An 18,182-nucleotide genomic window follows, 5' to 3' on the forward strand; every position below is an offset into this window, starting at 1 on the left:
AAAGCAGCGTAATGTTAGTTCTATCGTAACGAATCCATGAATTTGTATATTGTGTGAAAACACAACGATACTCTATGGCCAGGGAAGTCTATAGCCAGAGGAAGTCATAGTTGCAGGGCACAGCCATTCGACAGTGGACTGTCCACCTCGTATGACTTGATCAAGTACGATACCTGGATGTATTCAATTTACCATTGTATGAAGGGCCAGAAAAGAAGAGTGGCCATGTAAGCAGATACACTTACGCGTGATCCACGGGAGCAAGAAGAATCTCCTTCCAATGATAACAATGTTACAGCCCGATACAGAACAAGCCATCATACGAGGGCATGTTTCAATGAGTTGGAGAAATAGCCCACCTTCAATTCACGAAATGTTATTCCACTCTCTTCATCCAAATCGCCCGATCCCTACCAAAATGAACTTATATGTTTATATGAAAATATTTAGAATATAAAAATATAATACTACCCATGATTTTCTGCACAGTAAGCAAAAACGATCCCTCCAGGGTATAGTAATCTAGCATCTCTAAACCAAACTCGACAAAATATGATTAAGTTTCCACTTGGTACGCGATAATTCATATAGTTTCAGCGGTTGATGGTTAATTTCAAATATTCGAATGGCACTACAAACGGTGTACGACGATGACAACAGCGAATTCGGAACTTATCATTTGTCTATAACACCTTTGCCCGGCATCTTCACTGGATCTTCATGTCCACCATCTGTCACTGTCTGCAAAAATATCTAAAAGCAATTACCTGTGTTGTGATACTTCCTTCAAAGAAAACAAATTTTCTTGTATTGCCATGGTCATCTGGTAATTGCTGGTCCACCGAGTGCTCGGAATGAGCAGGCCTTACATCATTGAATCGATGTAAAGATTAGTATGAGATGGTGTTAAATGCAAAGTGCGATAAGAGAATGAAAGAAATACGTAAGGGATTAATTTCAAGAAGTGACAGTTTCATCGGATTCCCCAACTAACCATACTCAAACTAGTATATACAAGCTATATTGTGACTATATGATTACTTGGGTACTCATATAGCCGTCATAATGGTTCATCGGTTGTGAAGAGAAGTATTTCTGAAAGTGGTGCGTTATATTCCTCAATGTTTTGATTTTATCCTAACGTTACCTCAATATTATAACACAGATAAAGAGACACATCTCATTGTAAACACTACCGCCATCTGCCGAATGTACTGTGATGGGAAATACACTCAACAAATAGCTGTGGTGTGTAAACGTTAAACGCAAGGGAATTGATTATGCACGCCACAAGTGGTGGTACTACCAACTAAGAAACATTTAAATTTATCGTTAAAAGCCATTTCGATGAACATTTTGAGAGTGTTATATCTGCTTGTCTGTCTATCGCAACTTCGGATAATCTGCGAAAGTACTTGCATTTTTCTCAGGTACTTTTAATCTAAGTAAAAGATGAAGATGAAGCAATGACTCTAAACTTAGCTGAAGACGTAATCATGCTAAATAAACGTTTTCAGAATCACCGTGACCGAGCATGGTCAGAAATTGAAATCTACGCGAAAATAGTGATTATCCTCAATAACTACAATAGGACACACATTTTACGATGCACACTGCTCCATTTATGGTGTGTCTAATGTGGATAAACGGTTTTCAGGCATTTAATCGAAAGTCTGATTCTCCTCAAAACATCTTCAAGAGATGAAACTTATTACAAGTGCTATAGCTTTTAATTTCGATATCAACGATGTTCGCTGTAACTTTTCGTAAGCATCATCAATGTATGTGTCTCTTTGGGAAATCTGTCTCTAAAAGACCTTTTGAACAATTGCTGAAACATTGAGTTTTATTTTTCACAGGCTTCGAAAATCTCAAAGCGAACTTTTGTCCCACCTTATTCTGAAATTTCACAAGAAAATCCAATTCGTAGTTGTTACTCTGTGATTGACCAGAACCAGCAAAATTACAAACTTGATATCTATCACGGCGAAGACAGTGAAATTGAATTTAGTCCGATTGTAATTGTTACTAGAGTCCATGTGCCGGGAAACGTCAAAAACGCGGAACCAACAGTCGCATCGTCTTGACTGACTGTTCACTGAAACATTATTACTTTTCACTAGGCGAACGGATTTCGCTCACTGAAATGCATTTCATGTGTCGAACTACATAGTTGTCAAATGCATTTAAAATGAATCAATGTGCAACCTCGTGTTCTCGTGATGTTTTGAAATGCTCAATTTTGACAGATAAATGTCCTTTAATTGAAATTTGTTTCAGTTAGCCGTCTTTATCAATGATTCTGATGTGAACGAATCGATAGTTTAGTACAAAAGCTACACAATTTGTGTGGACGGGATTTAATTTCATAGGACGGAATTGGAATCAAGAAGCAGTGTTAGATTTTTAACAATATCTCAACAATTTGTTACTCTTTATCAAATCAAATGGTACATATGGAATGGTAGATTAATTTAAGTCATTTTTGATAGAAACATTCATTTTTTTTTGCTCAAACCCATTCGAAACATAGAGGTAAAGTGCAGGTGCTTAATATGACGGAAATTAGATCTTAACCCTGTACTGATAGATTAATGTGCCGCGCGGCATTTCAGGAACACCACTTACAGATTAGCCCTAAATTCCACGCGGCGTTTGCCTACTTCAATGAACGGTCGTGCCTCATGAAGGGCAGTGATGATTGTACGTCATTGAAATCAAATGAAATAGGATGCGATCATCTGAGGTAAATTGCTGGGATTATTCTGAAAATGTGTCAATACTTGCCTCACACCTTGTTGAACATAGGATAGAGTTAGACCAAGACTTCGATATGCAGGACTCTACATGTTGAAGCCTCGATGAGGTTGACTATTAAAACCGGGACTCTCTTTCACCTCAGGGTGCTCCACAGACTCTCTTGATTGAGCCATTCGAAAGCTTTTTCGTAGTCGATGGATACGAAATACAGGGACTCTTGATATTTGTTGACCTAATCCAGAATGATAAGGAGCGTGACAGGAGCGTGGCCCTCTCAAGATCTTCTAAATTTGTGTATCAATAATGTGTATGGGTATACAAATGATGACGATGCATGATATTTCAAAAGAAAATGAATACAATTTTACTTACCCTTTGTGGAACCTTAAAGGTTGTGCAAATTGTAAAAAAATTATATGGGAATTATTATGGAAGCATTTTAAATTTCACTTATGTCACAGTTGTTAAAATGATGAAAAATGAATATGTGGTTGCTATAATAATGCTGTTGTTATGGTCAGTTTGGCAGCAATTCAAGGTGATTTCCTGTAGCGTCTTTTTTTTTGTGTTACACTTCGCAATTTCACATGTAAAAATAATAAGGTTATAATACGTGAATGCACGTAGCTGAAACTACTACTTGTTGTTTGCTGAAGCAAGTAGTGTCTTAATTTGCAGATGTATAAACCTCGTAGATCTTGAGTTGTGCGCTCATGAAGTTGTGTGATGGAAAATGGACTCTACAAGGAAACACTTTTAAAAAGATTTTAATCCGAGAAAAGAGCTTTGAATGTGTTGGTTTATTTTCTTTTAATCCCGTTATAATTGCTTATCTTTTGACAGATACGCGTATTTCGTCTACTACTTGCAGACTTTATCAGTGCCAAGTACTCAACACCACAGTGGTGAAGTTTGCAAGTAGTAGACGAAATACGCGTAGGTGAAATGACTCTAATGTTGGCCTATAGATTTAAGATTGGGCCCATGGCTAAAAATCTGTTATTTATCAATTTTATCTATCCTATCTATCTATCTATGTATGTGTTCCACTAATCCATACCTGTATAAAGAGAGAGAGAAAGATTAGTAATTTCCATTTAATTCCACTACCTTATTTGCTTATCCTTGACAGATACGCGTATTTCGTCTACAATGTGCAGACTTCTTTTGTATCTTGTACTAATACTAGTCGAGTACAAGGTACTATAGAAGTCTGCACATTGTAGACGAAATATGCGTATCTGTCAAGGATAAGCAAATAAGGTAGTGGAATTAAATGGAAATTACTAATCCTTCTCTCTCTCTTTATATTAATTTTATCTAGATGAATGCGTCATTGGGACGGTACTAATGAATATTTTTGGTCGCTATTGAAAATTTATTTGATTCCTGAATTTATGTATGGACCCAAATTAGAGGCACTTAGGCCGACATTACATCCATTTCCCCTATTTGTAAAAAGGTAAGCAATTATGACGGAATTAAAAGGAAATAAACCAATACACTCAAAGCTCTTCATCAAGGGATTCCGTTAAGAGGTTCGACAAATTTAAAAGATTGGTCACAATGTTATTCGTTGTCATGGTAGAGTCAATTTTTACATAAATTTGAGTCATAACAGACGCGAAATATAGCTCAATCAAACGTACTTTTCGTTGAGCAACGAACTTTTCTGTCTCGGAGCACTTAATGACATGTTTGTTTACGTCTCATCGTTTATGTCAAAGACGGATTCTGTCACATGTAATATTAGTTATTTCTGAGTGTGCACTTATTAAATGTTTCAGCGTTTGGAAAGCTAGAACCAAAGTCAGAGCGATGAGATTGAAATTCAAAAATATCCGATACTAATTCGCCATAATCTCCACATAAACTTCAATCCATTTGTGTGACCTCTAAACCTTCATCAGTTTTTAAATACTAATATTTGCACACACAAATATTTAGGGCAATGAATCAAACTGGTGGGTAGCCTATAAAATTGACAATACTTTTTGTTTTTCAAAATGAAACACAATAATACTCATGCATAAAACAAACTTTTGAGGACTTTTATGGGAATACAAAAATTCTCCGAAGACCCAAGTAACCATAGGCACGTTATTTCGCCTTTTTGGCTACATACGGGCCTCATCAAAACTTACAAACACTGGTATATCCGTTGTTCAGCTGTATATAGCCAAAAAGGCGAAATAACGTGCCTATGGTTTCTTGGGGAGTGCGGTGGGTGTTGCAGTCCATTAAAGAATAAACAACCGTGAAATCAAAATGAAATAACAATAAAATTTTAGTCATTCTAGTGTTGATAATTTCTTCCAATATAATTGTTATGTATTGGTTAAATTATGATATTATTTCCACAATAGGTCAACAATACATACTGTATTATCACAATTTTCAAGAATAGAAAACCATTAAAATTAAACGAATAGGGCGTCACAACACAAGTTTTAGCTACAGAACAACTTATACGGGCAAATATTGCCTTATACAGCTAAGACCATGCTTATTCAGCCAGCGTTTAAAGAGCTCAATTATATGATGGGTTTAGTTTGTTGTTGCTACTTTCTGTCGATGAAAATAATGTATTAGCAATTCAAAATATTCCAAATCAATGTGTTTATATTGAACTCAAAAAATTGTTCTTCTAACATTGCTCATGTGCTGCACAAAAGGAACTGAAGTTGAAAAATAATACCAGCAGATATTATCAAACATGGTGTAATTGTAATACATATACAATGTATTTACATATATTATAATGTAGAATATGTAATATTTGTATATTATACGTATTTGATCGATATTTTAATTTATAAGTGATCTGAAAAACCGGTACCCAAATTGGCAGCTTCAACGAATGACATGTCATTTGGTGCAGTTATTAACATCTTTCTGTTGTATGGGGAAAACTATTTGGAATGATCCAATTCAGTACCTATTTTGCGTTTGCTTGGTGTTGGTGTTTTCAACCGATTTTAGGATTTGTCAGGCAGCATTTCAAGTTGACACTCTGGGAAGTGTCCAGACTTAAAATTTAATCCACTTCATTAGCATGGTCTGTCTATAACTCGTGGCTCTACTGACTAGGCTAAGGATGGCTTAAGTGATAATACATATTGCCACCGTCAAGTAGCAGCAAAAAAAATCTTCTAAGTTCTTCTCTATCCAATCAAACCAAACTCGATCATCGAGGTTTGTACAAAACGGTACCCGGTAGTGCCACATTTACCCGATTCTTTCGCATTCGTTTCTCATCGTCACGGTACAGGAGGTTTCATGAATATGCACACATACTCACACACATATGTAGCTATCTGCACACACAACTAACACATACTTAAGAATGGAAAAATGGGAAAAAGCAGGAACGCACACACAGCTTGTGCACATGGAAAAGAATGGAAAGCGCTGATGACGATTGCAACAACAAAACAGACGGCGAACCCACCACGTATGGTCGTTCCACATTGAGAGAATTTCATTTTTATGGGCACGAAATAATAACAGAGGTGTAGGTACTTACCTCCGTATATACGTGATAGTGATGGGTGAGTCAGGTCCAGAAGAATATATTCGGGAACAGAAGCTTACCGGACGTGTTATTTAGAACTGTCAATAGAGCACGAATTCATGGTTCAGTGTCACAGGGCGTGAAGGTTGTAGTCGACGATGATGATGATGAGTGCTTTTCTAATTGTAAAATACAATGTAAAGGTATTCAAGGCGAGGAGGGTTGCCCCATGTCGAATGTGAAGTTTCATCATGCTCACACAATATTACAATCATCATGTAAACCACATGTTCCGGTGGTCATACTGTCGTGCGAGAGTCCCACTTTGAGTGACTACTGCTGCCACTGGGATTAGACATTTTCTCGTCGCTTATATAAGGCTTCTCGAAAACTGTAATAGGCACGCTCCGAGCTTCGTGGTATATGAACTCCTAATGAGGGTCTGCCGTTCCCGTGCTCGCTGGATGGCTCGGCCTTTGGATGTGGGTTTTATGGTTTTTTTTTATTATTTCCAACGTTGTTGGACTAGAAGAGGGGAATGCGCTTTTGAGTGTGTCAGCAAGTTTTTTCCCACCTAAATGATGAGCTTCACCTAAAAATAGATTTATCCAAACCTGTTCAAATGAAAAAAATACATCGGGTTCTAGTAGATTATTATCTTAGGAGTGGCGTTGATGGCGTATTTTAAATTCCTGCATATTGTTGAAGTGCATGATCGATTGCATGCATCAATCTCTAAAATTTATGACAATGAGAAAACGTACGTGTGAAATTATTTGATTCATCACTCTCGCACCGTTGCTACCCGACTTTCAGCTATGCGGTACGATCAGAACAGCATTTATCATTGGCTATTTCTTCACGGATCATTACTCAAATCAATTTGCGATTCAGAGCCAAATCCCCATATATCTATACGTACGTTCTGTTGACTGAACCATAGCATTTTGCGTTTACTTCGAATGGTTTACTTAAGACCACTGAACGTGATAATTGAATAGACATGCACACAAGCTGATGCGCTTGAGAAGGATTTTGAAAATGGGTTTGTATATAGTTGACTTGAGTAAAAACGTATTTGATGTTTGGTTAAAAGTTTCAATTTATTGACAGTTTAGCTTTACTTTTTTTACACTTAACGGAGCATGCAGAATACAAATAATTAGTGCAACCTATAGGAGGAGGTAGCCATGTTGTTGCGAAAAGAAAACAATAATTTGATCGCAGGTTCGGAAATGTTGAAATTGATCGATGCCTTGATAAAACTGATTCCGTTAGATTGCTATGTCCAAAATATTCAAACGATAGTGTCATTTATATTTCTCATTCTGATGTCACGATCACCCTTACAGCTACTGCTGTTATTGTGCAACTGCAGCATTATCCCCATCATCACCGTCATCACCGACGATGAAGTCAACTGATTTCTGCTTCGTTGACGATTAGCACATTTTTTCCTCAACCGATCTCATCATCTTCTGTACCCACGAGCAAAACGCAACTTAATATTGCCACAAACAAAGCGTCCTCCGAGCGAGGTCCAATATGCGGTCTTCCCGATGACGGTGAAGCCATCACTTGTTTCAGCCATCAGACGGCTTCATTGGTGTTGCTTTTATTTTGATTCCAGTTTCAGTACAAACACCTTGGAATCTGGAAAACCGTTATCACAAGTGCCAATGGGAGATTTTTCTCTTTCCTCTTTTCAAGCATATACACAAACACGCAAACCCGTGGATGCCACCTGGACCATCCAAGGGAATTTGGTTTGCGATGCATATCATTTCACCTGTACCGTGAGCACCAAACCTGGTAAAAGTTTAAAATCTGTTTCGACTTTGGAGATTCAGCTTTCGCGCGATGATGGTGACATTCCTCGGACTAGGTTTTAGTGATCGCTTTCTTGATTTGACGCCTCATAGAGAGAGAGAGAGAGAGAGAGAAAAAAAAAACTCTTCCAGGAGCCTAAAGAAGGGACCGGTTCGGTTGCCGCTCGTAGGCATCAAACTGGTTCCTGAAGTACAGCTATAAAACCTTGATTCAGGGAGGGAGTTCCACATCGCACGCGTGTGTGACACGGTTTCTCTCTGACCTGATTCCACCGCTCATATCGTGGCCATCGTTGTTGTGCAGTTGCTGGTCAATGGCGCATCATCATTAGCTGAGTGGCTTTTTCAGGGGTCGCACTCAAGATCTCTAGAATAATAAAAAACGCATGCAAAATTACATCCACACATCTACTCAGGTAGCATGGGGGCATTGTAAATTATGTCATATGACATCGACCGCGCTTTGTTTTCCATCGCAATTTGCCTCGGTTGAAGGTCAAATGCAACAGCGACGAGACAGTGGTGGTGGTAACGGATGACAGCTTAGTGTATGGGAAATTTGCTAATGCGATTAACTTCACGTGGTTCCACTTGCTGGTAAGTTTAGTCACAACTCGTGTGTACTATTGTCTGCACATTACGACAGTGATTGTTGTGCTGCGTAGATTTTTTTTTCGCCACGGCGCGTTTGTGATGCATTGTCCATTCAGAAACAGTTAATTATAATTATAAATTGCCAAAAATTTTGCTAGTTTCGCGTATTCAGTTTACGTTTCTTTTTATAGATTTGCAACATCATATTGCAAACGACAAGATATTCATGAAGGTTTGAACCAGAACGGATAGTGATTTTAGCCTTACATATTTTTGTAATATGTGTTGTCTAATCACTGTAAAAATTTCATTGTGTTAGATATCATATTAATCTTTCAGTAGTTTAGAAAGATGAACCATCCTAAGGCTGAATAAATAACGAAATAAAAGCAAAATAACAATAATAATAAACTTTAAGTAGATTGATAAAAACAGGGGTAAAGTATACAGCTTTAAAAAGTAGATTATTTTGAATTCTTTGTCGAAAATTTGCTTAATTTTCTGTTTATTTTTTTTTTGTGGATTTTTGAGGTTCAAGGATATTTTTGGTATTTGGCTAAATCGCCAATTGGTATGAACTCATATAAATGCATTTAAACCTTTTTCTATGACCTCACTTTACCTAATATAACTTGAAGGGATTACTTTTTAAAACACTGTGAATTGAAAGATTTCTTAGATCTTGGCAGGGGTTTACCAACTATGTAGTTTTGGACTTAAAATCTGTGAAATTTGAACAATTTTAGTTACACGCCTAAGTTTTAACTTTCTTGTAGTTAATTAAAATAAATTAAAATATTCGAACATCCCTCTGGGTCATTTCGCGCCAAGTAACCGAGAAAAAATAAAAAGATGTAATTGACCTTTTCCAAATTTAACCACATTGAGATGTTTATTATACAATTTTACTCTAATTTTATGAACCCAAATGTTTGAGTCGATCGCAGCACATTGGTCCAGGGAAGTATTTTCTACTTTTCGCGATTTTCAAGAAAGCACTACTTTCTTTCATCAATACCTCAAAATAAAGCTACAATTCACATTATAGTGTGTTTTTATGAGAAAATTAGACAAAAAATCTGAATATGAATTTATTACTTATTTATTACAGTGTTGCCAAATATTATATATTTGCGTTTAAATACAACAATCGAAAATCTCTCAGAATGAGTATATTTAAATTTCCAATTAGACAGCACCATCGTATTTCTCATCCTTTTTCACATTAGAAAATTTCATCAGCAAAAACTAATTTGCGTACTTTTTGAGATAGAGTATATTGAAGAAAAGCATTTTAAAAATTATGTGAAACAATATTCTTTTTAATTTTCTTTTCGTCCGCTCTTCTAAGTGAAAAAACTATTTTTTCTCGCCTACTGTTTCAGATGTTTTTTGCAGCATGAAAAATAATAGTGAACGAGAATAAATAATAATGAATAAAAAGTGTTGCCAAATTTCAAGGTTAAGTTTTTTATTTAAATATTTGATTTGATAGCACCATCGCGTTCCCCAGACTTTTTAACATATAAGATAGATTAAACAACATAAGTTCAAAGTGTAGTTGCTGTGGCATATAGTTTTGGAAGAAAAATATAAAACGTGTCAAGAAGGTGTTTTTTTTTATATCAAAGCAAATTGAATCACTCTCCAGACCTATTCTTTCGAGCGATTAAATTTTTTATTTCTTATTTACTCCATCGTCTTAATCTACAGTCAATTATCACAGGCAAACAGACAAAATGCACTGGTATTCATGTAATTAGGTGTTGGAAATAATTAGAAGATGAAGGTGAAGCATGCATGATCGAAAGGATATGTATGCGTTTGTATATGTTCTAATATACTCACATCCCTAGTAGCAATTTGGGTTTTATGAAGGTTCTGTAGAACATGATTTGGACTTGTAGAATGCTTTAAAACCTTGATAAAACTTGCAATGTTACTTGGGATGTCCTTTCGATTATGTGTGCTTTGCTTCTCAATATCTTCTTATAATTTCCAACATTTTATTTTTTGGTAATTGATAGTCTGGCAGTCTACTGTACAGTTTGTCGTATAAACACAACCGCCATTAAGCACAGTGCACCCCAAAGTGTAGTGAACAGATGGTAATAGTGCTTTTTGGGCGATGGTTTACAGTCAATAATATTCACAGTATTATATCAGTTTGTCTATGACGTTATGTGTTAGAGCAGTATATTTCAAACTTACCTTCAAGTGATCATAATATATTCAAACCTGGTTGAATTTTCCTGCCCTAAATTCCTAAATGGTAGTCGGATTAGAAAGCTCTTAAATAACATGATAAACTCAAATAACAAATAACATAGTGCATCTAGAACACTAAGTTGAGGGTCAGCGCAAAGTTCCATTAGGTACGTAATAAAGCCAATATAATAAGAAAGACGGTTTCAATCAATTCATCATAAAGTCAGTTTCAATTTACTTAGAATGTTCGGTGTACTAAATTTTTGCAAAGAAATTTATATTGATCAATTCATCAAAATCATAATTAAAATTTAATGATTAAAAATACCCAACAAAAAATCGTTTATTGAATAAACGACTTGTTGGTCATTTTATTCAACTGCATGCTTAATAGTACTTGTACTATTTTTAATAATAACTTCTGTTCAGGCTTTGTTCACACAAATCTGGAGAATTTATTCAACCACAACATCGAAATATTTGGTGTTGAATAAGGTATGTCGAGAAGCTTTTATTCGACTTATATGGAGTTGTAACAGAGGTTTATACGATACAATTTTTGATTATTCAGCGTTTATTAGACATCACTGCTTCCTTAAAACAGTGATGCTCTGTATACGCTTGATTTTCATGTGAAGTAACGTTTAATTAGACATTATTATACATTTATTAAATGATTATTCAACTGTGGGAAAATTAACCCGAAAATAAGAGGGACGGGGACAGGGAAGGGTGTGTTACTTTGCTTAAAGTGTATTGTATTTCAATATTTCTGGCGTGGCTGGCACCATACAGATATTAGAAAATTTATTAAATACTTATACATGTCGTTGTATGGGATTCGAACCTTGTACCTTCCGATCACCAGCCGCTTGCCTTGTCATCTGAGCTATCCTAGAATTCATCATATGGGCAACTCAATAATCAATAAAAGCTTGCATGAAAGTAAATACCTATCAGCACTCCCGATCGCAACTCTAGCTCCTTCAAGGCCCTGTGGGAATGATTAATTCATTCATCGTTGTTTGAAATGAGACCAATGTTGCCTCTCTTAACATCTCCAAGTCGAAAGAAAGGATGCTCGGTTGTATTTTAAGCTAGATTAATGCATTCATTATCGTTAGTCATGTGATCGATGATTACTATTTAAATTAATTATGTTCTACACAAATAAAAAAAAAAGGGTTGAGCTTGGGATTGAACTCACGACCTTCTAATTGGAAAGCGGAAACGATAACCACTACTATACTGATTTCGCCTTGTTGTAAGAATGAATCAGTGTTATCTTGAATCTAATACGTCGTTTATGAAGCATTTACAAATCATGTGATTGCTACATGGACGTATAGTGGTATAAGAGTTATTATGCTGACTGTATTCACCTTTATTCAGCAATATTCTAAAGCAATGCAATGAAATCTAATAATGGAGCTAGAGAACATTTATTAGACGTCTAAAAAAGCATGTTATTAAATCAATTGAAAACAGTCGAATTAAAGTGTCAATGTATGTACAAATTACACTTATTCAGTTTGTTATTAGATCGAACTTCTGGCGTTGAATTGGGAAGACATTTAACGCTTTCACAGCTTTTAATAAGTAAATTAATCAGATCAGAGCAAACAGTTGAATAAATGTGCATCTATCGATTTCAATGAGCTTTTTCAGCACATAATTCGACAACTCTTTTTATTCAGCATTGTACACTGTTATACAGCATTTATTCAATATATATGCTTATTTGTGACTCTGAATTGTTTGTTGGGTGGTATAAGAGCTATTTTGCTGAGTGTATTCACCTTTATACAGCAGTATTGTAAATCAATGCAATGACATCTAATAATGGAGCTAGAAAACATTTATAAGACGTTGAATAAAGCATTTTATTCAATCAATTAAAAACAGTCGAATTAAAGCGACAATGTATGTGCAAATTACACTTATTCAGTTTGTTATTAGATCAAACTTCTGGTTCTTAATAAGGAAGACAGTCAACGTTTATAAAGCTTTTAATAAGGAAATTAATCATATCAGAGCAAACGGCGGAATAAAGGCGCATTTATCGATCTCAATGAGCTTTTTTCAGCACATAATTCTACATCGCTTTTTTATTCAGCATTGTACACTGCTATACAGAATTTATTCAATGTGTATGCTTATTTGTGACTTTGATTTGTTTTTTTTTGGGTAGTACAACACTTTGCTGTGTTTACTTTACTCTATGGAAAATGGCAGTCCTCTAGACAATTAAATTGTAGAATGAATATGAGTCCATAGTATTAATACATAATATGCAATTAGGGGCCTCCCTTAGCTCAGTCGGTAAAGGCGCAGCTACAAAGCAAGACCATGCTGGAGGTGGCTGGATTCAATTCCCGGTCCGGTCTAGGAATTTTTGGGGTTGGAAAATTTTTCGACTTCCCTCGGCAATAGAGTATGATTGTACTTGCCACACAATTATGCTAATACAAAAATGGTACAGGCATCGAAAGCTCTCAATTAATAACTGGGGAAGTGCATCTAGAACACTAAGTTGAGAGCACGCAATAAGCTAATATGCGATTTGCAATAAGCTTGAAATGCGAAGAAGAAGAAGAAGAAGAATATGAAATTAGGTGCAAATTGCTAGTGCATATCGTTGTTATCTCAAACTTGACAAAAATCCATATGCGACTGTTATGCGATTATAGACAGTTTATGTGTTTTTGCGTTTAAGATACAATAAATAGATGTGAAACATCAACACAATCCGTACATTTCTAGCTTTTAGTCGATAGTATATTGCCTTGGTCCCAGCTGCATTACCTACACAGTAAAAAGTTCATATCATGCATTTATCGATCTCATTGCTCTCCTCTTCACTCTCATTTGATTTGTGTGCACTGTGGCTGTCTTTAGTGAAAATGTATTAGGAGATTTTTAATTATTATCGGACAGGTTTGGGTTGAAGGATCTCAGAATTTAATGAAATGTTGTCCACAGCTGGAGTTAATGACTATAAGAACGAAAATAAATTTCAATAGTTTCGGGGTGGTTAACTTTCCCGGAGCAATGTTGTTGAAAGAAATCACGTACCTTTAAAATTCATAACTCATGAATTAAGCATTGTAGAACTGTGTTCCAAGCTGAAATCCAAGCAATTTTAGAGTGTTCCATTATATGTTTGCGTAGAAACTATAAGAGTTCAAATATATACGTCATGTCCGACAGTCAAGCTGCTCTAAATGCTTTAAAGTCGGCGACATGTACATCAAAACTTGTCTGGGAGTGTGTCCAATCACTTCAAAAATTGTCTTGTCATAATCAAGTTAACTTATATTGGGTCATCTGGTCATTCCGGGATTGAGGGAAATGAAAGATCTGATGCACTAGCAAGACTCGGATCTTCTCATAAGTTCATCGGGCCAGAGCCCTTTTGTGGCTTATCGGCTGCATCTCTTAAAATGGAGCTAAAAGCGTGGAATTTTCAAAAGTGGAGGAAAACTGGAAGAACACTTCTATTGCTAGGCAGTCGAAGCGATTCATTAATCCAAACATTTCTGTGACCCACACAATCCTGGAACTTTCTAAGAAAGATCTTAGTATATATGCAGGTCTTATAACAGGGCATTGTCCGAGCCGTTATCACTTGAAGCTGATTGGAAAACTTCAAGATGATGTATGTCGCTTCTGTGGCATAGAAAAGGAAGACTCAGAACATTTGCTATGCCACTGTCCGGCAATTTTCAATAAAAGGCGTAAGTTCTTCAACAAGGGGCTGATAGAACCCTTTGACATTTGGGGAACAACTCCCAGTACGGTAGTGCACTTTATTCGAAGTATAAAGGCCGTTCTGGGATAATGCTATTAGTCAAACGATGGCGATCACTCCTAATAATAGTGATACGGCATCTTGATATAGCTAAAGAAAAAAAAACGGGGAATGTATCACAATAGATCTGAAAAATGGTTGCAGTGATAAAAAAGGCATTGTAGAAAGAACGTTGTGTAGTTTAATAATTATAAGAAATTATCTTAGCATTCCATAAAAAAATATAATCTGATAAATGTTATCTATAGCGGCGCCGGTGGTGTAGTGGTAAGCGTGATTACCTCTCACCCCAGCAGGCCTGGGTTCAATCCCAGTCGGCGCCGCCGGGATGTTCTGAGGCATAACATATCTGATCACGCCTTCCTTCCTCCGAAGGGAAGTAAAGCCGTTGGTCCCTGGTTCATGAGTTGATGGTTCAATAGGTAGGGTCCAGGTGTGGGAGCTGCCTCTCTGGCGTCGGTATCATTGGTGCTCAGCACGGAAAACAAGATCGACGGAAAACAAACCAAGGAAAAAAAATATCCACGAAAGGAAAATCGCAAGTAAATCAGGAAAAATCATTGCAATTGACAATTTTTCAAAAGATATTTCCCAAGCCAGAAAACTTCTTTTCTGAAAATTTCGGAGCGGTAAAATTTTTAAAATTCCCATAGTAATTCGCAAATATATGCATCAAACCTTTTGCGTGACTCCTAACATCACAAATCTTTACGATTATTTTAACAGGCTTATCTTTTGGGTTTATGAATCAAACTGGATGGTGGCTGCCGTGTTAAAAAAATATGGTTTATACCCTTGTATCCATCCACGCCAAACAACGGCTATGTAAACTTCAAAACACTTTTTTCTGGAAAAACCGATGATGAAATAGTTTAAACCTTCAAAGGTTTGATTTTCAAGATTAATGCCAAATTTCTGTGAAGAATATACTGAGGTAAAGTCGAATCCACTTAGATTCCGAACACTTTATTTATTCTATAGCAGCGTCTCTAGTGGTCGGATTTGAAATGTTTTTACAGGGATTTATTTTGAAAGTACACGTGTTTCAGTGAAAATTTTCTTCTAGATATTTGCAGTATTAAAACAGTTGTACCAAAGATGAATACTAAGATGAAACTGTCGGAAGAAAAACTTTCTATTTTAGTGTCCTCTTTCACGGTCCCTTTCATCCAATGAATACCCCCCGTATTCAAGGTAATTTTGTGGTTTTGTTGCCCCCTCGGTAGAGATGAAATGTTGCGCTCATTTTTATCAAAACAATCACACCAAAATCAGAGATGTCCCATTTTTTAATTACTCGATTAACAACTAATCGATTATTTTTTTGTTCGCTGTGCTGCCATTTTTCCACCAATGAGAGTGCAGCACATGTTTGAAACGATCGGTGATGATCCTCTGGAGATGTTAATGCTTATATCAGCATGATATAACCGATTACAAATATTTTACTTTTAGGTTCGTTAATCGATTAATCGATTATTCAAATGAAAATCGGCCATCACTAGATGAATGTGAAACGTCATTTCAAATATAAGGACCGTACATAAATAATGATACAATTTGAAAGGGACCGGGGCTAATCACAAATTACGTCCCCACGGTAACTGAAATAAACACGAGTGTTCACCGGTTGGTTGTACTAGATGGAAGACCAGAAAAGAAAATGGATCCTGCACACCCACGTCAAAAACCCGACGTGGTCAATTCGAAATATTGCGAAAAAGTTGAAGATTGCCGATTTGAGGCAAGTTCTCAGACTAAATTTTTTATTTGGCCACAGCACGGGGTGATGTCCTCAGCAAATTCAAGTTTGTTTTCGCTGATAAATTAGCCCGAAAACAGGCCTGATCTGGCAAGAAATTTGCAGTTGCGGGCTCACAACCAAGCTTTTCATTACCAACAAAACGCTGGACCCGAAGCTGTATAAGCAAGAGTATCTGGAGAAATGTATACTACCTTTCATTAAGGCTCACAGCGGTCCAGAGAAGTTCTGGTCAGGTTTGGCAAGCTGCCACTACAGCCGGGGTGTGCTGCAGTGGTACCGCGACAATAGGGTGGATTTCGTCGACAAGGCTAACAATCCACCCAACTGCCCGTAATTCCGCTCAATCGAAAATTATTGGGCTATTATCAAGCAGAAGTTAAAGAAAACTGGAAAAACGACTCTGGACGCTGCACAGGTGGCTCGATGTTGAAAATGTTGAAATTAGCCGCTGAGGTTGACCAGTCCAGTGTGTGGCATATGATGGCGTGAATTCCAAATACTTTCATTTTGACTAAATTAAATTTTTTTACGCCAAATCCATCCCGAAAAACATCTGGTTTTATGTGTCCTGATTCTACCTGGACCAGACTTTGCTTGCATCTTAGAAAATAATTACTTTCAGACACAGCGTGTAGCATAGCGGTTTTTTTTTGGTAATTTCAGGTGTCGCATGATGTGTTTTGGCCCAAATTTGAAACGGGTCATTCTCCCAGGGGCACCTGGAACATCTACGTATGTGGCCTTTCTGCCAATATATGCTGCGACTATTTTGGTGCAGTGGTTGCTGATAAATACGACTAACGTAGTTTCATCTCACGTACGCGCACACACTAGGATCGCTATGTCGAAGCTCTCTGTGTAGACAGTTGCCTCTCGATCCTGAACGCGGACGAGTTCACAGAAACGTTGGCGAGGACATGCGACACAACCAGTATACCGGTGGAACGAGGCACTCAACGCCCTTCGTGCAAGTTGCCCCAGAGCTGACGCTAACTCCTGGGTGACGCATACGATGACGAAATCTGAAGGCTCAACGAAACTCTCCGAAATGTGCCTTGACAAAATGAAAGCAATCATTGAAGGACCTAACTACACCGTACATCGAGGCTGCGGGAGACGACAAGGAAGGAATACAAGTCTCTAAAATGAGGAACTCGTAGTGCTCAGTAGCGATAGGATTAAAAGTGAAGAAAGTGCTCGGTCCGAATGGAATCCCCAACGTGGCTGTTAAAACGGCGATCCAGGCATTGTTCAGGATGTGCTTCCAAAATGTCTAGATAAAGGTCATGCCCAGACATATAGACGATACAGAAATTAGAATTGCTGCCAGAACCAGGAAAACCGCTGAGTGATCTAGCCTCTATAGGCCTATTGCTGCATATACCTGGAAAACCACTGGAGAGGATTATCCTCAACAAGACTGATAACATATCCGGAGAGTGAGCATGGCTTATAGAAATTGCAGTTCGGACTCCGTAATGGAAGATCTATGGTCGATGCAATCTGGATAGTGGCATAGAGAGAGAGAGATAAGAAGTCGTCGATACAAAACGCAGGGGAAATCGATATTGCACCGTGATAACGATAGATGTCAAGAATGCATTCAATAGTGCCCAGCTGGAAAGCCATCAGCGATGCGGATCTACCTGCAGGATCAAAGTATGTTTCAATGTATAAAGATTAAATGCATTGTATGGCTTT

The 18,182-nt window shown here is 37.1% G+C and overlaps 1 protein-coding gene across 3 annotated transcripts in view; it reads left to right on the forward strand.

The window, feature by feature from the left end:
- The window catches only part of ck (myosin-VIIa ck), an 80,250-nt gene that overhangs the window by 3,071 nt on the left and 58,997 nt on the right, over nucleotides 1-18,182 (forward strand). The gene's annotated exons all lie outside the window — the stretch shown is intronic.

Source organism: Ochlerotatus camptorhynchus, unplaced genomic scaffold, assembly GCF_037179485.1.
Source record: "Ochlerotatus camptorhynchus isolate MF236.1 unplaced genomic scaffold, CSIRO-AGI_Acam_v1.1 ptg000014l, whole genome shotgun sequence".
NCBI lineage: Eukaryota > Metazoa > Arthropoda > Insecta > Diptera > Culicidae > Ochlerotatus > Ochlerotatus camptorhynchus.